We start from the raw sequence: 25,105 nt of genomic DNA, 5'->3' as shown, positions 1-25,105 counted from the left end.
CTTTGGAGGATTTTTAAATTTACAGCCATTGCCCTGTATAACCAAAAAGATGAGGGTAATTGGTAATATCTCAGATCCGGGTAAAGTGTCTGCCAGTCACTTAACTTTTGTGCAATATCTGACACACAGCAGTGAATCAGTTTTTCATTTCACCTAACATAATGATAAGATGTCATCAATAACTAAATGTAGTATTTCATCTACTCTATCTAGTGACAGTAAATTGATTTTGAACTGCAGGATGTCAAGGCTTAAAAGACAATAAAGCTTAAAGCTTTCACAGGTTTGTAAGTGGATTGAGAGGTGATCTCAGGGCAACAGCAGGGTACAAAGAGTGGACAAGGGCAAAGTGTGTCTTTAAAAAAACATCTTGACTTAGAAAAAAAGGAGTATACGCATCAGAAAACCATCAACTGGAGCAAAGTAAGATGTAGGACCAGAGTTCAAAGTAAACAGAAAGACTCTGAACAACATTTCCCAGTATTGACAAGATATTAATGATTATTACTGTAACATATTAATATAATATATTATAAAGATGCTAGTCTTTCCAATAAAACCACAGTCTCTCTCTTTTCCCCAGCCAGTCATGAGCTTTATTCAAGAAACGGTAACTTGGCAAATAATACAAATACATTCAATTATAAAACAAGGAAACAATCTCACTTTCTTTGATATGCATAGCAAACTAATTAGCTGCTGTAGCAGGATTTTGCATGTTTATTTCCTGTTTAATAAAAAGCTGACACAGTGGTCATTAGCATCTTAGGATGTACTCAGATTAATATGCAAAGCATACAAAAATTATCATAATAATTATGTTAGAACAAACAGGATACAAAATGTTTAGATGAATTTAACTCATTAAATAAATCTATCTTTACATTAACACACTAACACAGACAGTTGCAACATTTTCCATCATGTAATATACTCAAATAAATTAAATACATCTTGGATTTGTCCTCACATAGTGTTCAATTTAAGATGATCGACTCTACTAAGAAACTAGCTCTCCAAAAATAGAAATCTCTTTAATGTTGTACAATATATTTTTTCTCCCTACAATGCTTTTGGCAATTCCCAAGTCCTCACATAGGGAATAAAGAGGAGAAGGTGAAAGAAGCCTCCTAATAGGTATGAGGATTAAATGACAGAAATAAGAGGAAATGTAGGAGTATCTTGAATAAAGAAAAAAAAAAAAAAAGACTGGAGGAAGGATGCACAGGACGTGCAACATGCCACTGAAGTCCTTTCGTTGGGATGTTTGGAACATTTCCAGTGTTTTCCCCTTATAAAAAGCATTGGAATACCAAAAGAGAAGGTTCATCTGCTTCTCCGAGGAGAGACACACAGACCATCCAATCTACCCTTGGAGTTCTTAGACAGTTAATTTGATTTAAATCTAAAGAAACATTAGCTCATTGCTGTCTGTCCATTTATATTTTTAAGCATCTTATTTTGTTCCAAAAATAAAATAAAACATGTGAAAGTATGATTAAGGTTGCCCAGGTAAAAATCACCAAGTTTGAAATCTAACCATAGCTTTTCACCAGCACAAAGCTTTCACTTTTATAACAGCAAGAAATGCACAGAGGGAAAATAAATAAATAAATAAATAAATATATACACTGCCAACTTGGTGTTGGAATCCTAGAGCAAATTTAGTATCATTTTGTAATTTCATTTGGTTTTCTGTAAATAAGAAGTAAGGAATGGGGGAGTAGAACTACCTATGGAAATTCATGATCATCTTTCTTTGCCTGCAGTTTTGTCCAAGGTTTTTACGTTTTTCTGGGGTTTGTTCCATCCAGCCTTTGTAATAGGCATTCCTGTTCTCCCCAGACTCAGGTGAAAGCTATGCAATAATTTTTAAAATGAAGCTTAGCATTCTTGCTCGCCTACTTATAAAACCTTTTCCCCAAATGTTTCTTTACTTTGTTAGTTTTAATCCCTTTCCTTCCAGAGGTATAAGAATGATGAGAGACCATGATGAGAAGTTAGCTCACTGGAATGAAAAGTGCAGCTAGATGTATGAGCACTGAAACTATTTTCACTTTCTTCACATATAGGCTACATTTATTAATTAATAATTCGATCTGTTTTATCTTTCAGTGAAAACTCGCTTTCAAGGATAATCTTTCAAACTGTTCCTCTTTACTTTCCAAATACCTCTTTTACAGAAAAAAAAAAAAAAAACTTGATTTGTGGCCACTGTGTAGCGTGACTTTGTATTCACTGGTGACAAGACCCCAAATTGGCCAGAGTTTTGAGGTGAAACTATCTAGAATTTCCATCATTAGTACACCAAAGACGAATCAATATTCTGAGTCTTTAACTTAAAAAAAGAAACCCTTTAGCTTTTTATTATAATAAAAACACAAGAGCAACCAGAGATATCAAAAAGAATAAAAGGGTTTCATACACCAATCTTCCTTATCTATTGTGAGCTTGCAGGCTTTCATTTGCAGATTTCATTTTGCTCCACTCAAAAACTAAGAACAAAAGTAAACTTTGTGCAGTTTCATCTGGTTCCCCTCAGGAAAATCTTTTCACCTCCTCTGCAGTTCCTTGTTTTCTCATGGTAGTGCCCCAGCCCCATAGTGTGATCTGTACAGCCTTTGCTACAGCAAGTGTCTGGAAGGAAGAAATAACCCCCTTGCCTGCACATCCTTTTTTTTTTTTTTTTTTTCCATAAACATAAGTAACACAATTGTGGAAGAAAAATAGAAAGGAAAACACACTCAAAACAAACAAACGAAACCCGTGAAATCCTACAACAAAAAGTACACAGTAACACTTCCAAAACAGCTTCTTGTAAATTTGAAATAATAGCAATTCATGACATTTTCATACATTCTTGCTTTTCTGAAGTGACTCACAGAGCATTCTATTTGATATATTCCAATATGGATATGTTACAATAAATGTTTAATGCAGTTTTAAATCTAGTCTGCTGATCCTGGATCAAAAGATCTCTCTCTACTGGTCTTGATGTCAAGATGTTCCTAATAACTGTATATTTCATGTTTTTAAAACAGTCTTTTTCCTTCAGACAACACTCCGCATAGCTGGCAGTGATGTCTTAAGTTTGTATGCAAGACACCTTTTATATATTTATTTATTTTATGGAGGTAAGTGATTCACGAGTAATAATGGCTTATAGACATCAAGAGCCAAATTTCTATCTGAACCATGCAAGGTGGTGTGTAGTTCCTACCTGCCAAGCTGATGTTAGCTGTTATGCATGTGCACAGCAAAGGAAGTTAACCGTATTTGTAAACTATCTGTTAAAACAAATGTGTTTCTGAATTAAAGGCCCTTTTATATATATATGTACATATACATATACAAATACATATATAGAGACATATAAATCTGCAGATTTTTTTTCCTGGTAAGAAAAAATTTAATCCTGGGACTTTGTTATTTTTCCCACAATAGATAAGCTTCATTTCATACTCTTCTGAGGGTTGTATTAAGCCAATTAGGCTATAAGGCCTGTTAGTTATACATTGAGAAGATTCCATTCAACAATTAAATCATCTTTGAGATGTTTTTTTTTTATCATCTTTTTCAGAGAGGTTTAAGGAATAGAGACATAGGCAATCTAATGTCAACTTGACTCAATATAGATAGCTATACTGAGCAGTGATTTAAGATGTCCCTGCTTAAATTCCCTTCTGGCACCCACATCAAAAATGGCAAAATCTTCAAATAAGGTACATCATTAAGACTTCAGATATGCAGGCAGTTCTTGGACTCATACAGATAGTTATTGTTTGTTTTAAAAATAACTGTAAATATAATAGAGAGCAATTGGAGAAAAGCTGGAATGGAAAGACAAATTTTACAAATTAGCCTGGAAAGAGACAATGTCAGATGATGCACAAATCAAACCCATCCTCGCAAGAAAAACTTCATTACCTTTACAGGAATATTTATCCTCTTTCACAGCTTCTGAGCTCTACAGAGGAATATCTTCTACTGGTCCTAAGAGACTTCAGTACATGTAGGACACATGGATGAAGCAAAAAGGCTGAAGAAATGTATTGAAAAAGGTACCCCATAGCCAAAACCTCAATAGCCCACCCATGAGTTTAGGGAAAAAAAAAAAAAAAAAAAGAGGAAAGAAACAAACAAGGCAAAGAAACAAACAGAACCACACTGGTTTTGCTCAAAACACACATCTTAATTACCCTTTTAATTTATTCTGCTGGAATGTGGGACGCTCAGTAAAACCAACCTATAAAAACTATAACTCATGTTGAAATACCTCATCTGTCTTGGTAGTAACTAATTATTGATTTTATGTAAGAACTATTTAATTAACCAGATACCTGGGAATAATAAACTGGTAAATGCAGAGGGAAAACTCTATAGATGCTCATTAAATTTGCCTCCATATGGAAGCTTCTTCAATCTTTTAGTTTTTTGCATCTTCAGTAAGACACTCCTCTTATCACTTGGTAGTGTTTCTGATGTGCAGCATGTTGCATGCTTATTTTAGATTGCTGACATTTCTGAGAACAGTTGGTTTGATATACATGTACTAACAAAACAGAGTTGGTGAAAGATTAATATTTTGTTGGCAAAGGTCAGTTGCGCGATAATGGCTTTTAGTTATCCAGCAAAACTTTTTAAGGAAGGTTACAGTAAATTAACCTAACTCCTGTCTGTCAATCAATATACGACCTCATGACATGTTTGCTCTTTGATAAACTGTTACAGTTCAGCATGCATTATACTACGCTATGAAAGAGTTAGAAGGAAAAAGTTTCTCACATGGACAGATTTAGATTCATTGGCAATTTACCCAAAGAGTGGTACACTTTATTTAGAAGAAGTGTCACAAATGTGCAGGTCAAGGGACAGTATCTAGGTGGGTGTTAGTAGTTTATGACTGTAACAGTGTAGAACACAAGGATAGAAGACTTTATGTTAATACAGTCAAGATAGAGTTTGGTGAGAAACTTTTTTAAAAAAAATTCTCTGTGTTTCTCATGCTTGCCAAACGCTCACACACATTCACTCCTCTTTTTCTCAAAGAGGGCACTGATTCAGCTCAGCAGAACACTTAACCATCTTCTTGGTGGTGGGAGGTGCTTAGGCTGTAACACTAAATGCATACAAAGATGCATCCTTTCACGTACTTTATTCACTTCTATCAATCTGCAGGATATGGAAAGTTTTGCTTGACTAACAGTACCATGTCCACATTGTCCCCCATACTTTTCAGGAACAGGGAAAAAAAATAGAAAAACACTTTGTCCTTAATTCACTCCAGGCAGTCCTCAAGGAAGGTTTCAGTAAATGGAAGAGCAGGGAAGGTGACTCTTCCTTCACATGATGCACCACGAAGCACACTGAGAACATCAAAAACATCCAGCCTAGTGTTGTTCCTCTGACTATCACTCATCCAGGAATTTGTCCAGAAGACCAAGATGGCTCACAACAGTAAAGCATTTGCTATTATTGAGAACCATCATCCACAAGCTAAGCATAACCAAAATATAAAAGAGATGCAATAATGGTACCCCTCATCTCACCCCCACAGAGTCAGGAACTATGACATTAATGTTTAAAAATCATACTAATATTCAAAACCCATTTGTTTAGGCATGAATACACTTTTTGTCCTTTTCACCTAGCAGGTTCTTTGTCTTTTTTTTTTTTTTTTTTTTTTTTTCCTAAACCCAGAAGCCTTGATTTCGTCCTGTGAATCATTAGGATGTCAACAGCAAATGTCTTGAAAATAAAATAGACTTAACTGAAAGGAAGAATAAGAAAACACGTTTCTCACATCAATTTCCAAAATTGTTCACAGTTTAGTGGATGGCAACCCAAGAACTGAATTAGTTAAAACTCATTATTTCAATTTTTCTAAACATTTTAACATTTCCAAAATTGATTTTGCTCAGAGTTAGAAATGCCTACCTGTATGAAACTTCTGGTATGAAAAATCAAACGAAGAAATAATATTTTCTATTTTTAACTTTGATAACATTTCAGTTTAAGAATTCACAGCTAACTGCAATTTCATTTAGAAATACTTATCATTTATCTTTTTACAACTTTTATCTTGTTGCAGAGATCAATACAAGAGATGCAACACAACCACTAGAAAAACATGATAGACACTCTAGTCTCAGAGCAAAGACTACCTTTTGCTGATACAATTCTAACTGGTACCTGATCAATCCACTTGGAAAATCAAAGGATACTATGAACACCTGGTCTTCTAATCAGTACGCTAAGGGCTAATCCCTTCTATTTGTGTGTATACCTGCCTCACTTGTAGCAAGTCTGATCTAGGAAATAAGGCAGAATTAAAATCTTTACAAGGAGACTTGTGATTAATGAATTAGAAATACCAAAAAAATCCCAACAATATTGATGTAATTTATTATTATATATGGTGTGCACCGTATTAAAATGTGAAAATATATACATTGTATATATATATAATATATATACAAAAATATCATCAGGGCAGTTTCTAATGGAAAAAGATTTCTGTTGCTATCTACCATAGTCATTTTATTGCATTTTATGCTGAATTTCCTTGAGAAAAATCTCTTTTTTTTTTTTTTTGTACTTTATTTTTTAAATTGAATACTAGGTTTCCTACAATCTTATATTTTCTTCTATTAAGATCACTGGAATTTAGATTTTAAGATAATACTGTAAATTGAAAAACGAATCAACTTAAAGTTTATGTGTTAATCTTGAGGAATTAAAACTTCTGAGGTCTGGCAATCTCCAGAAAAGTATCAGGTCCCTGCTATGGTCCACACTTGTAATGAAAGGTGGATTAAATTACCTCATTTAACTCAGTTCAAAGTCATCATAAGCAATATTATCTGTGTATGTATCATCTTTGTATTGCTGTACTTTGCCTTTTCATATTTTCACTAAATAACCAGAGCCATCACCTAAGGAGAACAGAATCATGCTCCTCTATAATCATGCTATTCTTTTCATTTCAATTCCTTCACCCTTCTAGCTTGTAGCTAGTACTGAGAGGAAGTATTGAGATGCCAAAAATGACATGTATTTTCTTATTGTATTTTTAATGCTTTTAGGACTGTGTCTACTGAACAAAGATGTTGTCTATCCACCACAACATTGCCAACTCTGGCAGTTATTAAAGAACAAACATCTTTTAGCAACACAGTATTGTACAACTTGCAGAAAGACTACGAACCGCAGAAAAGAAGACAACAGTGATGAAAGATAATACTGGAGATTTTTTCAGTTCCCGATTATGACCAAGCAATTCTGGAAAGAAGAGAGATGTGCCTCTTGCCGAGCCAAAAGTTTTATTATGTTTTGGTTCTATTAAAAAAATCATACTACGAATGATTCATCATCAAGGATCTAATTCAGTGGAAAAAATAGTAATAAACCTCCCCCTCACATATTTACATAGCAAAACCCTCAGGTGTAAACTCAAAGGGTTTTACGAATCTGGACTGTTATTTTTTAGGAGGTGGCCATTCCTTGTTCTCAGTTATCTGGTTATTCTTAATGCTTATATTACTTTTCACCAGTTGGTTATTCTACACTTCTGTTACACCAGGTAACAAAACAGGTATCTTAGGTGAGATACTTTCTGTCTCTATTCCAGTTAAGATCCAGTGTGTGAGAGAGCTAGCATATGAACATCATTTTCTCTTGGGAAAGAATTACTGGGTCAATGCCTTTGCTAGCGAAGAAATCTGAAAGCCATGACTGGAGCATACCGAGGTAAGAACAGAGGACAGCACATCACATTAAAGATATTCGCCTAGCAATTGTGTGAGGATAAAAGCAGCAAAGTAGGGCAACATATATATATATATATATATATGTATATATATACACGTCCTCACACGCTTGAGATGTGCTTCTTCGTTTCTTGTATCAGTGACTCAGAACAACATCAGCTCTGTCAGTAAGCAACTTCTTAGCTATTTTTAAAAATAATCTTCTTACTTTGAAGTTTTCAGATTATTATAAGAATTGATTTTATACTAATAAAATTACTTAGCTTTACCACTGATAATCATACATGTGGGCCTATGCCTCTGTTCTTACAGGATCTCATTTTCCTTCAATTGGGTTTTCCAGAATTGCTTGGGTATTACCTGCACATCATGCTACAGAATAACCTCTATCAACTGGGGAGATATCCATGGTCACAGTTAGAATGACAAAAAAATTATTTCCTAGAAAAGCTAAATGCAGTCTGAATCCAAGTCAAGGTAACATGGGGTACTTAAGGTAAAATCAGGCAAGGTTTACAGGCTGTAGATTTAAGCATGAAAATCCTTCAGAGAGCTTTAATTCAGCAGCTGCTAAACTGTTGTAAAAACCATACCACATCATACTTCTTCTTATACAGCATTGGTATAATTATTGGGAACACAGTAAAAAGCAAATTGCAGAAAAACAGAAGAGAAATTTCTAGTGATAATAAATCCCCTGATATTCTTAGCCAAAAAAAAAAAAAAAAAGGTTTTGTGCTCCTGCAAGTGGCTAAAATAATATTTTGGAAACTTTTGTTCTGTCTTGAGCTTGTATTAATTTAGCAATGAGAAACATCTTAAAAGCAATACTATTTGTAACTGTGTCTCTTTTGTGAAATATACCCAATAGAAATTGCAAAAGCTAATTAGCAAATAATCTAATCAATAGCATTGCTTTAGTGTGTATCATTAAAATGTAATTTTATTTTATTTTTTTACTGCCTTTTATTAAGACTTCAGGTTGCACAATTTAAATGCCACGGCAATAGTGACAAAATTTAAATGAAGATTAATTACTGACTTCAGTTAGACCACATAAAGATTACCTGCTGTATTATACAACCCCTCTACATTCAACTATGCAAGGTGACATAACAAACACAGAAATTTAGCTGCTCTCTTAAACACAACATCACTGAAGCGTGGTTACTGTTGGTAAGGTGAAACAGTAACTAACTGAATAGCAAACTTCAGTATGCTTATGAGGAAAAAACCCACACATCTTCAGGGAGCCCAAATATTTCAAACAGGATATTTCAGATAATAAGATATGAGAATTAATCAAAAGAAATTTGAGCTGCTCTGACTGCATGGTAGAAACCTCTGATGAGAGAAAACAAAGGAAAATTACAGGCAAGATTGACAACAGGGATAAACATAACCAAAAAAAAGAAAATTATGACTGGCAATTTATCAAAATGTGGATGTCCAAAAATGTTTTCCTTATAAAAAAGTGTAATTTTGGTCAAGGATCCAATACAGTAAAGGCAAAAATACGAAAGGAAAACAAAATAATAAGAATAGTATCAAGTACATTATTTTTAATATAACCAATAAACAGATAAATAACTATAGAAGTCAATACACCTAGAGAATGATGAAATCCGAAATAAAAACACAAAACCAGATTATAACAAAAACACAGTATAAAGGACATAGAATTCTTGAAAACAAACATACAACTTTTCTTCGGTAAACCTAAAAATACTTGCTCTCCAAATCAAGACCAGGAAAGAAAGATGTTCATGATGACAGTCTACCCTTACATCTAAAAGATAAATGACAACCATTTATTTCATTTATTTATTTGTTGTATATGTTTGTTTTGGGGGAGAAAAAATGTACTTAGAAAGCAAGGAGAAAGGCTGTCTCTCTTGTGACTTGAGGTATGAGGATGAATCAGTCTTCAAAAGGAAAGTGAAGAGCTTGTGTATCTCAAGAAACAGAAATAAAGCCAGCCTTTAAAAGGGATGAAAAGGAAGAATCATTCCTCAAGTCATGGGGAAAACTGTCTGGAGTTTGAGTAATTCAGCAACCCCTTCTCCCAGCCCAAGCTGCCAGACAGTTCAATAAGACTGGAACAACTTTGGACAAGGCTGAGGCTTATTTTCTATTTTTATTTTTTGTTTCTTCTCTTTCATCTAGAATTTCCCAAGGCATTTTAATCTCTTGTATGGTATTGGAATTTTAACTAAGGTACTTTAAATACTGGGCTTTTGACAAGTTACCTTTACAGAAGAGCAAAGGAGCAAATCCTATCAGGCCTCTGCCTGAAAAAGAGCCCTGGCTCATACAGCTGAGAGTCACTAAAATACTATTTAGATATCATAGTTTGTTAGGATGAAGTGTTCAACGGAGGAATGACAAACCACTTTCCTTAGTAATGAACTACAGCAGTAATCCACAGAACATTAACCAATGGTACCAGGCCTAAATAACTTATGTGAAAAAACTCAGGCATAAAAGTGAAACTTCTGTCAATTATATTTTTATCAGCAGCAATGTGAACAAATGATGCAATATGAAAGCGTAAAACAATAGTATCAAGTTACTAGACTTTGTTATCATAGTATCTCCCCAGTCGTAGGTATCAAACAACATAAATAGTATGGCGTGGAACAGGTAGAATTAAAAATATGAAAAACTACGTATGGTCCAAAAAATCTTACCAGAACTACCTTTCCACTCCCTAGAGGTGACCTGAATACACTCTATACCTTGAGAAAGATGACTTAAATGATATCAAGGCATACTACAAATTCCTTAGTTTAACTTGTTAGTGATTCATTGGTTCTTAGGTATCCTCTGACAGTTGTAGCACATTTCAATTTTATGGGATCACTGACTCATATGCCTGTAATTTTCCTCAGTGGAAGAATTTATGCACAGTTTCAGTGGCATGACAATTGATAAAATACTATAATTCTTACAGATAATATTTTGATGCCACTGTCACCTACTTCTGAGAATGCCAGGTACGTTACTCAGCAGGTGAAGTATTTATCCAGGGACTAATGATAGAGCAGCTTACAGTCAAAGGACTGTAATTAATTGGCCACTGAAACAACTCTGAAAAACGGGCCTGTTAACATCTGTACTGTACAGATGAACAAAAGGAAAGAAGGCAGTCAGTAAGTCCATATTAAAGTCAAAAAAGAAATGTAGAAATTCCTATTTACAACATACTCATTCCCAATGTCATCTCTTTAAAAGCAAATCAAATTGAGTAATTATTAATTATTTATTGGGATGTGGGTTTGTAAACTACCATAAAGAGCCTCACTGGGCTGCAGAGGAGTAGGAATGACAAAGGCCAGAAACATACAAGAGGACTGAGCACACTATAATATCAATTAATAATTCTAATATGCTTTATGGCTACAAAGTCATTTGGGGTTAATAAACTGACTGACCTTCAACCTTGCAGTGCAGTAAGCATAAGATATATTACTGCTTAAAAAAAAAACGCTCCAGCATTGCCTTTGAAAACGTACATGTTATTTGATAAGCATAATTTGGTTTATTACATGTTATCCTTCACCTGAAAAAATTGATAATTAGCTACTAAACTCTGTGAATATAATATATTGTAAAATAAGTTAATATTTATTTTTTCTTGGAGCTCAGGAGAAGATGACCTCAGAGAAACAAGATTTTTCATAAGCAGGTCTCCCAGTAGCAGATATAGCATTTCAGTCTTAAAATCTACTGGTGGAACTGTTGGGTGAACCGTGACGATCACACCATACCAAAAGTGTATGGAGACCCATCTGCACACAAAACTAATTTAAACTCAGAAATTCTGAGCCCTTAAGAGAAAGGAGTCACAAATCATAAATTTGCAAAAGCAAATATCCACAGTTATGCAGGTTTTGGCAGTGATGCTGCAAAGCATGTGCTAAAGTCCTTTGAATTCACAGTTCTTTTGCATGTAAAATGGCTGGTATGCAAATCTCAAATCTGAGTTCTACAGAAGCCTTCTTCTGTTATTATGATGTGGAATAGGTTTAAAATTGGTATCACTGACCATGAAGTTAGAGGTTTGTGAGGTAGCTTGCTGTTCTGGTTAATATTTACTCACCAAGTAAATCACCATGATTTTTCCATTATAAAGCATCTCTATATAAATTCAGGATCGTGCAAATCTGGAGTATTAAAATATTGAGAATATCATCAGAATGAAGAGGTAATGGTTGCCAGGGGAAAATGGGTACTTATGGCATACCCAAAGTAAAGGTTTAGTCACTTGTCAATGGATCTCTGCAGACAGTCGTGACTCAGATTTTGTAAAAAACCCATCTGGGGCTATCAGTGGGTGGTTAATGAAAACATAATCATAACAAACATTATTGTTTAACCCTGCTGTTTAAGTAACATTGTGCGATTGAAAGCACAGAATTATTTACCCTTATGACTGTGCATCCCGTGTACAGTCTACCTTTGGTAAATTACCATAGCATTTTTGCTAAACCAATTTATGGGTTCATTTAAAATGTTAATTCATAAGTGTCCCCTTGGATTTTATAAACTGAATCTCAGTAAAATGTTTTACCTTGTTGTACAGACCAGTATTCTTAGCTTATCATATAGGCATACTGAATTGTAAAATACTAAACATACTATGTAAATACTACAGACATCATATTCTTTTTATGATATATATAGTATAGTGTCTCAATAGGCTCAGCAATGTAACAGTGCATAAGAATCTATTTAAGAAAACACATTGATTTATTTCTCTTATCCTATAAACACACATTCTTGAATCAATTACTCTAACTTATATACTAGTTTAAAAGAAATGTGTAGAGTTCTTGTTTTTCTAGAACTAAATTTATTTTAATAGTCTGTGAAGCTCAATAAGACATAAACCATTAATCCACATTAAATAAACATGTAAGAAATTAAAGATTTATTACCAACCAACTAGAATGTTTTTCAGATAAGGAATCATCACATTCTTGTTATCCATAGATCGTATTTCCTTAAAATATGCTTAGCCATAAGTTAAATAGCTAATTAAAAAAAAATCAGGCAAAAAGAATTAATAGTTTCTAACATACTGTTGAGAGCAAAATAAATCTGTAGTGGTATATTGTTGACTTCTACTGTTTTATCAAATATTTTGCATATTTGCAAAATATAGGGATAAGATCACGATGAACCATGGCTATCTGGCTTCAGGTTCTAAGAACTAGAAATAAAATCGAGACTTTGACAAAAGAAGTAGCGCCACTGATTTTAAAGAGAAAAAGGTTTGTCTTTTCTGCATATTAATGAGGTACAAAAGATTTTTGTCATCCCAGCAGGAAAAAAAATAAAATAAAATAAAGCCAGTTGTATTTATGTAGAACATAATTATTTGTTAAAACATATTGCATATTTTCATGTGACCAAACACATGAAGATCCAGCAAACTGCTATCGATGAAAATGGTCATACATCAAATATATACTATTTATGCAGGAAGAAATGAATAGCATTACTTATTAGAAGGGTCTGTAGAATCAGACCTGTTTGCAGTTAGCCTTGTTAAAAGACGTTGGCAGAATGTATACGATGAATATATTGCAATAATTGTTGTTGTTGTTGTTAAAAAGAAAAGGATGGGAGCTGCTTCATTGGCTTAAATACACATTTTGGTTTGGCAAAAATGTTAACAGCAATTTATTATCAGAGCTAGAATATATAGGAGAGGCACTGTCTAGTCAGTAGATAATTTTCAGCCATTAATCATGCAGACGTATTTACACAGGACGGTTTTATATTGACATGTATATACTCACTGATATGGTATTAAAATGTAAAGCAGGAACAACATAGTATGATACACATATATATTCTTAACAAAGCACAGGCTGTGTCCACTGAACATGAAGTTCCTATAATCCACAAACAAAGAATAACAAAATTCTTTGATTTAGTGAGGAACTGTGTGCAAGTCTCAAAATTAGGTCAGATCTGGAGTCATCCACTCCCTGTCACAAAGAGGTCCGTCATTCTGCACTCATCCTTCTGGAGGATGTATCTCTTGGGAGAGGGCTAGCTGTGTTCAGAGAGAAATATGGTATTGGCAGCTGGTGTTGTTCATGAAAAGGTGGGGAGAAGGTCAGCACTAAGACTGACAGAGAAGAAAATCTAAAGTAGGGCTTCAGAGCGCTTTCTGCAGAGATGCTTTAGACCTCCCTGTTCACCCTTAGCCATGCAGGAAGTTTCTTTTCTAGCACAGCTTCTGCTTCACTGAAATTATGAAGGTAGATAAAAATGATTTGACCGATTTTTTATTTTCACCACAGGGAACATCTTTGTTGACATCTGCTGTCACCAGTGACACTTTGAGATCAAAAGAACTGTATTTTTCCATGTTCTAAAAATTAAATATTTACTCCAGCCTAAATGAAGGCCAGACAATTTGTCGCCACTTCCACATTTTCCTAGGAATCATAGAAATTACCAACAAGTGACTCCTGGGTTATGGGTACTTTTGCTCAGCCTCTCAACACACTTGACTCAAATCATCTCAACTGAGTCTTGCCTCACGCTTCCATTAGAGAGAGAAAAGGCTACCAGAGTAATGCATTTTTTAGAGGTTAATTTACACCTCAGGTTAACAGAGAAGAGATAAGCAGTCTAGACCAATAAATGCACTATTTTCATTACATATCCGTATTTATATCAAGATATCAGAGATAAAAAGAATGACACCTCACATTTTCATATTTACATGTTTCAGAATTACCACCTCACAGAAATTCATCGCTATTGGAGATTATTTAGCCCAGTCCTTTCACTGACTGGGTAAATTATGGGTATACATTCAGTAAGTAGCAGGCATCATTTTAAGCTATCTACCTACCTTATTTGTTTGATAACTTAATTATTGGTGATGACTAATCCCTTATTTTTCCTAATTCTTGATGCAATCTCAGGGATTTCTATTTGTATGTCTGCTCTTTAAAAAAAATTTTTGGAGAAAGGTTGATTTAATTGATCTTTTGATCTTTTTTTTTTTCCCCACTGGGACATCCTTCCTCTGCTTCAGGTCATTTGAAAAACTATACTACATGACCAACAAGACCACTTGTCAGGCTTATGTATTAATATTTGGGAGGCAAAGTGTTTCCCAGATTGAAAGGTATAAATACAAATATTTTGTTACTTCATGAGAAAATTCTCATTCACTTTCATATATGCATGAGAATACACAACAAAAAGCTGAGCAGTTCTGGCATCTATCAGGAAGAAGACAACATATCTCAAAAAGTATATCCTAGCAGCATTTATTAATATACTCCACATTTGTTTTCTTCCCTGCAGAGTTAATGCTTACACAATTTGCTTGTTTATTATTGTACAAATTCAGCCTCTTGCTGTCTGAGGATTTCAGGTGAATGCATGCAGTCTGAGCACAGACTAGTCTAGTTCGTTATTTGTATTTATATCCAACAGCTTTACAGATACAATTACTTCCCTTACACATGAAAAACTCTGTGAGGGCATGGAGAGAATTGCAGTTATTTGGATTATTGATGTTAAAGGAGAGACTATCACTGGCCTACATGTGCGTGTGCAAGAACAGAAAGAGCACAGAAACCTTCTGTTTCCCATATCCTCTTCTCTCTCTGCATAAATGCAGTTCCAGCACATTCTTGTCCAGATGGTAAAATTCACTCTTCAGAAAGTGAAAGGTGGCAGGAGATCAAATGACAGCTTAGATACCCCTTATGGATCAGTCTACAAATAGAGAAAGAGAGCATGCCAAGCATCATCCTAAGGTTGCAAAGACCATATTCCTGCTAATGTCTAAGCAAAGCCCACAAAGCAGAGCCTCACCCAGAAATTCCCTGGAGATCAGCACAGTGCAGAGTAGAGCCTTAAAAGTGCAATCTCACTCTTAAGGATATATATGAGCTTCCTAAATGCTCAGTCAGCAGTAGGAACATTAACTATCATTTCAGTCAATCATAATTTTCAAAAGTTAGGAAAGCACTGCCTGAGACATGGTTAAGACATAATGATTTATAATATATCAATCCCTGGTAGAGTCTCATTACTTTCCTTTTCACAGTTCCTTCCTGGGAAGGCTTCTTCTAAGCTACTACATTAAGATCCTGAATCAATTTTATACCTAAGAAATCTCTAAAAGATTCTATCAATAAAACATATTGGTCTGGTAAAAGTCAATTTGACCTTTGCGGGTTTGTATAGTTTTCTGAGAGTTCAACTTTAATTACAGTCTCATCCAACTCCTTTTTCCTGAAAGTACTATTTTAAATGTCCCTAGCAAACACTGGTTGACTACCATTTTCTTAATCTAAACTGTGTTTACACTACATTTGTATGTTACTATACCAGTTTTAAACTCATTAGGTAAGGAGACTATATTTGCTCCAAGTTACTTAGCAGACCCCTGTCCTCCAATATCTACCAGTTTCTAAGCAAGATTTTGCAGTAAAATTATCTACAAATATAAATGATTCAGAGACCAAAATCTACATCCATGTAACAGGAAAACCATGTATGTGTAAAAGCAATCCAACAAACAAGAAGAAATACAATCTTACAGTCCTGGTCCTGTTATGTAATTTCATACCATAATTTACTACATCTGTCTGTAATAATCTCCTCCTCATTCATTTGAATGCTCGAGAGAATTGCTCTGATATGATTAATAGGCTACTGATTTTTTAAAAAACAGTATTGTGTAAAATTTTGGAGTCTTCATTTGTCAAAGTATCCTACTGATAAAAAAGAGATGTAATTTATAATGATTTTACAAAAAATACATTTGCCCCCAAAATTCCACAAAAACAAAATAAAATCCAGAAGGATTATGCTTCTGCCAATTTAGAATGTAATCTTGCAATCTTTGTATACAAAATTTTTCTCACATAGGTATCCAGATGCAATTGATAGAAGTGTGTATCTGAATGTGATTATGCACCCATACGTATTTATAAAGAAGCACCTGACTTACTTTTTTTGTGCTATTTTAACCTTAATTTCTTGTTATCTCATTAAAAATAAAAGAATCAGTTTCCAGCAGTCCCCAGCACTTAATGTGTCTTCCAAAGGCTAACAAAAATAATATTGTGACATCTTTTAATAAATACGTGTAATCCAATTTCAATGTCTACTAATGTCAGTGAAAGGACTCCAATTCGTTCAACAGGTATTGGATTAGATTAATATTTCATCCAGTCTTATTCATAAGACTTTCTTTCTCTTCCATTCCCTCCAAATCATTCTTTTAAGAAATGGGATGTTGTTTGGAATAAAACATACAGACTTCAGAGCTTTTTAATGTGTTCCTGGTAGTTGCTGCTATTTTAATGAATCAAGTGAATAGACACTAAGTGATGCATTAACACAGTAATGGCCGGCGGGATTATTGCTCACATGATGTATTAACAATGTACTGGCCAGCAGGGATAACATTCCAGTAATATATTAAGAAGCAACATCTGGCAAGTACCCATGCTAAACCTTCAACCACTGCAGTGTTAATTGCAGTGTTGCTTCAATTGAGGTTGCATTTGTGGTTTATAAACAGGAGGCTCTTCATATTTATCAATATCATAGTATTGTGCTTTTTGAACTATGTATACTGAACATAGAAGGGCAGATATTGCATCCTTTGGGATAAAAGAGAAAGATACTTAGAAAATTGTATTTGAAGCATAAGCAAGAAATCTTGTATATTACAGTAAAGAGACACCTCTTGGAACATATTTCCACTGTGTATAAATGCCTAAACTGTTTCAATCTCCAGATCTAAACAAGAACAGGAAAATAAGGACAAAATGGAGTAGAATATGCATTGCAGGAAATTCTGCTAATAACAGCTCCAAAATCCTTATATATGGTTCCTTGGCTTCTTCTCATGTATCTCTTTTTTTTTTTTTTTTTTTTTTCTGCAATGGAAGATTGTTTTTTCTCAGTCTGCTTTTAACCATTGCTCTTCATTCTCCCAGTGAACTATTCTATATTCAGTCAGTGTTCTAGCATGTAATCAGCTAGAACATGTAAAATTGAAGAAAAAAAAATAAAAAATGAGAGCATGCTCTTTCACAATATTCCAGGAATTTATCAATTCAATCAAATTTCTTGCAAAACAATTGCATTAGGTATCCTGATAAGGCTTGTTGTAATGCAACAGTTTGATTGTAATACAAAACGTTTAAGTTGGAATGAAATATTTTAAATGATGCAAAACAAATACTTCATTTCATGCATGCTGGAAATTCTAAGACTAACCAGTGTCAGTCATTGATGGAAAAGTTTTTGATGCTCTTGCTGTATCAGTATAACTGTACATCTCTGTATAATACCAGCTAAAATATCACAGTTCTTATTAAAATGTAATATACCATGTCTCATAGCTTAATATCCATAGCTTAACTCCAATCTTAATAAGTATTCAGAATCATTTTACAGTAGTTGAAATGTTGCTTCTTATCTGCTGAAATTCTGGACTGATGTTTGGCATTTAGCATTATGTATGGCCTTGGCTTTTTTTCTTCTATTTGTGTCATTAGGTTCCTGAAGCTGCTCCTTTTGACCAAACAGAGAAGTAGAGCTCCATGTTAACACTTTCTTGGATTCATCCTATAGATACAATGTCTAGTTGTAATTTTTGATGTGCTTCTCGAGAACATGGGAAATGTGTTCACTCTTCTCTAGTAAGCAGAGTTCTGCAAAGCAGAGTAATGGGACATCACTGGAGTCTCTTAACTTTTTCATATTTTCAAATAAACCATGCAGCACTACAAATGGATTGTGATAAATTGTACATTTCATGATGATCATGAAAATGTACATTTCACAGAATTACAGAATGACTGAGCTTGGAAGGGACCTTTGGATATCACCTAGTCCAACCCCCCTGCCAAGCAGGGTCACCTAGAGCATGATGCACAGGATCCAGGTAGGATTTGAGTATCCCTAGGGGAGACTCCACAGCCTCTCTGGGCAACCTGTTCCAGTGCTCTGTCACCCTCACAGTAAAGAAGTGTTTACATATTTTCACAATGTAAAAAAAAAAAAAAAAAAAGGATTGAGAATGTATGAGTTTATATCAGTAAAACATTTCCTATTTCTCAAGTATGGAAGTAACTAAAATTTGACACTTCAAAATACAAACAGATTTTTTTGACAACTACTCTTGCTTCTTAGCAAAGAGCTGTAAAAATGATCTTCAGTAATGAAAAATGACCTACTGTGAATTATTAATGAAGAATTTAGTACTGTGTGTCATTAAAGTACATGGCAAAATTCCCACTAACTTCATCTGAGGTCAGAATTTTGTCATTAGTAAACAAAGCTCTAGAAGAAGATTCCAACATGAAACAGAAACTACTGATTTTATCATGTCAATTTTATCATGTTATATTTCTCAAATTAAGAGAAAATTCTAACTCTGGGTAAGTAGCAAATGGTAAGTGCCTGCGATTAACTGTTGTAAGTACAGTATAGCATACACTGCCTGTAAACAATCATAGATCTAAATTATATCTTAAACATAGAATGAATCTTTAATTTTCACAAAAGATTTATATATCTAAGTCTGTATAGGGTGAATGGTCAGACCTTCATTGCATTGCTTCACAATAGTATTCTCCTAATAAAATACTGAGATGTGTCTTCTTATTTGTATGGGTAAATTTAAAAGTACCAATCTGAGTTTTGCATATGCAGAATCTAGGGCTGGAAAAATGATTGATTTAAAAGTTGTGCTACTGTCTCTTTTGCTTTCTAGATTTTGTTCTCTAATAATTATTCTGAGACTTTAAAATCTTTTGCCATTATTCTAGTCTCTCCTGTGCTAATTTTTTATGTGTACTACCATAGATTCTAAGCCATTCCAGACTTGCACCAATGTAAGTACCTCTGAATTTTAAAAGCAAATATATTTTATTATCACTAGGGCTTACACTGAAAGAAATTATATCATTATAAGAAAGCCCAGGCTGCTAAGCTGTGCATAACTAGGTTAAAACAAGAAGTGTACTGCTGTCACCACCTATAGGTTGTCCATTTAGGTGTAACAACCAAATCTTTTAGAGAACAGAACTGAAGCTAATTAGAAAAACTAGCAAACACTGAAGAATTAATAAGAACATTTAACATTAAGTTAAAAATCTCAAATTCAAGTCATTCATTGAGAGTAACTTAAAAGTTCATTTAAGCATATGCAGAGGAATGAGAAACAAATGTGTCCAGCTCTCTGTGCTTATCAGGAGAAAGATTACTTCCCAGTAGCTGAAACATCTGACAAAGAAATGGATCCTTAATCTGGTAACATAAATAAACTAATTTCTGACAATCCTTTTCAAGGACAATCTAAATTACTACGGTAATTAGCCTTACTTACTAAGGTTTGCCCTATTAACTTGATCTAACATTTTAAGAAGGCAAAAAATTTCCAGCATCAGGAAATACAGTAAACACACTTAACACCCTACAATGCACCACTGTACAATGCCAAAGCCATCATAAAAGTATTAGATGTATGTCAAGATGAAAACATTGGCAGTGAAGTCTGTGGTCTAGTTCAAATAAAGAGCACTTTGTGCACATCAACAGCATCTAGCATGGTCAGGATACTGGGACAACCTGGACAGGACTTGCCTGTGCAAGATGGATGGATCAAGGATGCTGTTTACACTGTCTGCACCCTGCAGACTGGCAAATACTAATAGGCCGTTTCTGAAGGAGAGCAGGCTACTCTTTATATAACGTGATAGCAAATACTGCATTTGGCAAGAAATTCAGCAGGGTGTTTTCCAAGCTTAATAGGGCTTTCTGGGACTGTTTTTGACCCATTCAATTCAGTTCTTTGTAGCATGGCTTCCTTCCAGCAGTTTCAACATGCCATTCATTCAGGGAAATTCACTTTAAGTCAATGGCAAGTTTGCCTGTATAAAAGTATGAGTTCTGACTTTATTACCAATTAATCTTTGGAAGTCAGCTTGTGTGTAATTTCTTTTAAAACTGAAGTTACTTTCCTTTGCATAGTACATACTTAGGAAGTAGTGATATTTTGTGAGAACTCTAAGTTGCAAATAAGGATGTATATTTTTTAATAAAATAAAATTCAGAATGACATTGATAGGAAATTGTACTGTTTTCATCTATTTTCATCCTACCATCATTTATAATATTACCACAAAAAATTATATAAGTGGGTTTGAATTTTATATATAACCAGCTGACATACAGATACACATTAAAAGTCTTGTCAATGATCAGTGCATGTACAAATTTGTACTTTCTGTTTATTGCAGTTTGCTTTGATTTAGTGTTTATAAAATGCTTTATATCTCTGAAGGACATTATATCAGAGAACACCTGAGTAAAGAGCAAAGCAGCATTAGTAATGAAAGTGAAATGTCAAAAAGCGTTCTTTGACTTAATTCAACAAAGTAAAATTCACATGCCCAATTCAGTTTACAAGGTTTCTTTCACTTCATCCTGATATCACTCTCTGCATCAGGGTCTGACTGCACACAAAACATAACAGGTAATAAAGGGCGGGAAACTCTGTCACAGTGTCTTGTTCATGAACACCCAAGGAATGGAAATCATTCTAAATAACAAGCCAGACCAGGATGAGCTTACTGAACTGAAACAACAGGGATCATTTGTGGTAGAAGCGGATTCTTTGTGTGAAGAAGTTGTCAGACTCTAGCCCAAAAAGTTCAGACACTTTCTTCACAAAGGGTGAAACTCAGCAGCTCCCATGCACACTGAGCAACTGCTCTTGGAAGTAGCACTACCCCAGGAACAGGACTCAGTAAGAGGCAGGGGTTTGATCTCACCCAAACAACTGAATAGAAGTCTGCCTGCTTGCTGATAATTCCTTAGCAGAAAACAAGGCTAGATTTGTCATGTATAGTATTCAGTCTGAATCACTCACCCCGCTCCCCACTTGAAACAAACCTTCTCTTTGTTTAATGGAAACGTTCCCTAATTACTTATGACTGACCAATTATTTAAGTGTTAAGTTAATACTATATTTAGTCAATCTGCTTGCATTTTGTGTCACAAAAGGATTCTCATTTTATAAACTGTACTTCTCGATTTCCCTTAATGATGCCAAGTAAATTAACATCAAGGTTTCTGCCTGCTAGTTTGCTCAAACAGACATGTCTTCTTAGATAACTTTTAAACCAGTTCTGACATTTTAATGGGATATAATTATTATAATGATAAATCCATTATAGGGATGAGATTGAGGTCATATTAGGAAAACATTTCCCCCCTTTGTTATTCCATGCAGTGAAGTCTGTTGATCTTTTGAAACAGGCTGTGATTTCAAAAAAATCAAAATAAATATAAAATTTTCATTCAAGTAAAACAAAGTAAGTCCAGTGTGGAAGCCTTTTTGTTTGTATAGATCTAAGGCAAAATGTCTTATATGTATATTTGCAGTGACTTTGAGAAACTCCTAATGCTATTCTGCAGGTATACAATCCTTAGAGAAAAATGGAGCTGCTCTGAATTCCCCCTTTAATCTATCCTGTATTCTATTTTGTACATCTGTCAAACCACATAATACTTCTTATGTAATACAGGCCTATAGAAACCATTTTTTATTTCCAGCTGGCATACTTCTAAATTCAAACGCTCAGACATAATTTAGTTATTTTTTCCCTATATGTGGACTGTTTATTTACGTTACAAACTTGCGCAGAAAATGTAACTGTACACTAAACCATTAGTATTCTGTTGGGAAGATTTGTGTTTTGTGTTGGAGGCAGTTCACATTAAACTCAAGGTCTTAATACTCCTTTGAGGCTTCTGAAGCCCCATGGCAACTCTTGAAAAGACTTTTATTTCTTCAGCATATGTAAATTGGATAGGGTGAAGTCAATGTGATTTAAAGCTAACATCTCTTCAAGAACTCAGATGAGACAAAGGTTTTATTAAATGAAATAGTAGAGGAAATTGAAGCTCCAACATTTCAGCGTAATGTGATCATGAAGATGGAAAATAATATTTAGTGAAATTAAAAGTGCAGGCTTGAAATTTACATCACTCTTAATCCACATCTGTTCTTTTCATTTAATTTATCTGACATGCCCCACTTCTTCCAGGGGAATTACAGAACAAGATCTATTGGATATAGGGATATTAGCAAGACTGCATTGGGGTCACACGGTGATTTATGCAACAACCTTTTTATTATATTAATTAGGCAGAGATAATAGAAAATTAAAAAGAAGAGTTAAAGTTTGTATCACACAAAGATCCTTGCCTATGCTTATAATTAAATACAATATTTATATTCATGTGCCTTATACTGTTACTTTAGATTGTTTGGAAGAGAAAAATATATTTGAAAAGTTTTAGTCTGAAAAATAGACCTGACTGCAAGTTATCTGTTTGAAAACTGAGCACATTTAACATTTACTGAGATGTCTGATTTAACTGGTGCTACATTAGGGCTTAACAAGGTGTTACTGTTTGTCAAAAGTTGATCTATGACTTGTACTGGGTTATTTGTATCATAAATTCTTTCATCCTGTACATTTTCTCAGACATTCATAATTAACTGTTCGGAGTTCAAAATAATGCATTTCCTGATAAAGTAAGTACTTTTTCAGAATTTGAAAAAGGCAGAGAGGAAAAAACAAACAAACAAAAAAAAACAACAACACACTAACACACACACATACAAAAAAAACCCACAACTTGTTTTCAGTGATTTGAGCTTTAAGTTAATAAATAATTGTCATGGCAGAGGTGAACATGCAAGTACAAAGACTACAAATGTCAGAAAACGAACTTTAATTCTTGAGGGCTTTTACAGTCTAAGAGGTAACAGCAGGTATGAAGGATGGAGGAGGGTCAACAACACCATTTGTGCCTTTCCAACCTTCTCAGGCCATTGGCCATTTTTTTTAAATGTGTGCTCTGGTAGTAGACATGGAACATTTTAAATGATTGTGAGAAAACTGTGTCTAAAAGTAACTTCTTTCTATTCCTCACACCTCCAAGAAGATACCAAACTTGATATGACAGCACAAACTTCAGCAATACAAAACTGCAATTCTAGGGTAACTGTTTTAAAGGCATTGTTTAGAAATGATAGCCTTCAATACTTAAATTATAAGACAAACTCAAACTATTTGAGTTTACATTTTAGTAATATGTACTGGCTTCAGCTGGAACAGAGAAATCCTGAACTAAGTTTAGAAAAACAACTTGCCCCACTGGGAATTAAGAAAATCGGTTCTGTGATTATTTATTTATTTATCTTTTGCTTCACTTCTATTGCTGCTTTTTATTCCCTACATAAATTTGAATTAGGTAGAACAAAACAAAACAGGTGCATACATCTTTACTGAAAGTAATATTGGGTAACATATAAATGAAGAACCCTTTGGTTCAAGAAGGACCTTGTCATATTGACTGTGCATATTGTATTTGGAAACTTGAAGTTATACTTGGAAATGGGATTTTCAGATGTGGAAAGGCAAACATTTATTTTTCGGTAAAGAGTGAATATATAGCCTGGTTACCATTCATATAAATGGTTACATTGGAATAGATTGCTCAAAATGGTCACTTTGATAGTCTCTCTTCACAGTACGTGGAATAAGACAACTACCTCCAAACACCCTCAGCCCACATAAACTGTGATTGTTCTCTGGAGTTGCTAATACTTCTTTGTTGCCTTTAAAATGTCACAAGTTGGGTAAGCTTTTAATTTAGGACTCTCAGTGAAGAGGCTTCAGAAGCTGGAGTGAACCTGAACATATTTGACTTGATTATTCGGCAGATTTGACTTACATCAGGGTAGTGAAGTAAGAACTTACATCAGGGTAGTGAAGTATTCTATACAAAAATTCATACAAATATGAATAAGTTAGTTCTGTCTCTTAACATTCTTGCTTCCCATGGACAAATGAACAATTCCAGATTACTTGCACCAGACCAGTTCACATTTAAAAATAGTGTTTGTCCCTCATACTTGAATGCCACAGTCAGCGCGGGGCCGGCCGCGCCGGGCCGCGGGGCGGGCCGGAGGCCTGAGGCGGCGCGGGGAATAGCGGGCGCGGCTTGGGATCAGCGGGGCGGTGCTGCCCTGAGGCGCTGGCTGGCCCGGGGCTGTCAAAACGGTGCCTGGGGCGCAACCTATGGGGCTGTGTAGGTGTTAGGCACCCCTAGAGCACAAGCTGTGGGGCTGTGTGGGTGTTAGGCACTTGTGAAACGCATCTTGCACCCTCATGAGTCGGGGTGTGTGGGATGTGAGGGGCAGCATGCAGCCTGGTGTCAGGCTGTGTGGCTTCCTGCTGCTTGCTGGGGTG

At 34.7% G+C, this 25,105-nt stretch overlaps 1 long non-coding RNA gene across 8 annotated transcripts in view; it reads right to left on the bottom strand.

Moving 5' to 3' along the window:
• LOC106033253 (uncharacterized) overlaps positions 1-25,105 on the bottom strand; it is a 416,430-nt gene that overhangs the window by 129,295 nt on the left and 262,030 nt on the right. The window lies entirely within an intron of this gene.

The sequence above is a fragment of the Anser cygnoides genome, chromosome 12, assembly GCF_040182565.1.
Source record: "Anser cygnoides isolate HZ-2024a breed goose chromosome 12, Taihu_goose_T2T_genome, whole genome shotgun sequence".
Classification (NCBI taxonomy): domain Eukaryota; kingdom Metazoa; phylum Chordata; class Aves; order Anseriformes; family Anatidae; genus Anser; species Anser cygnoides.
This window is presented reverse-complemented; position numbering and strand designations above follow the sequence as displayed.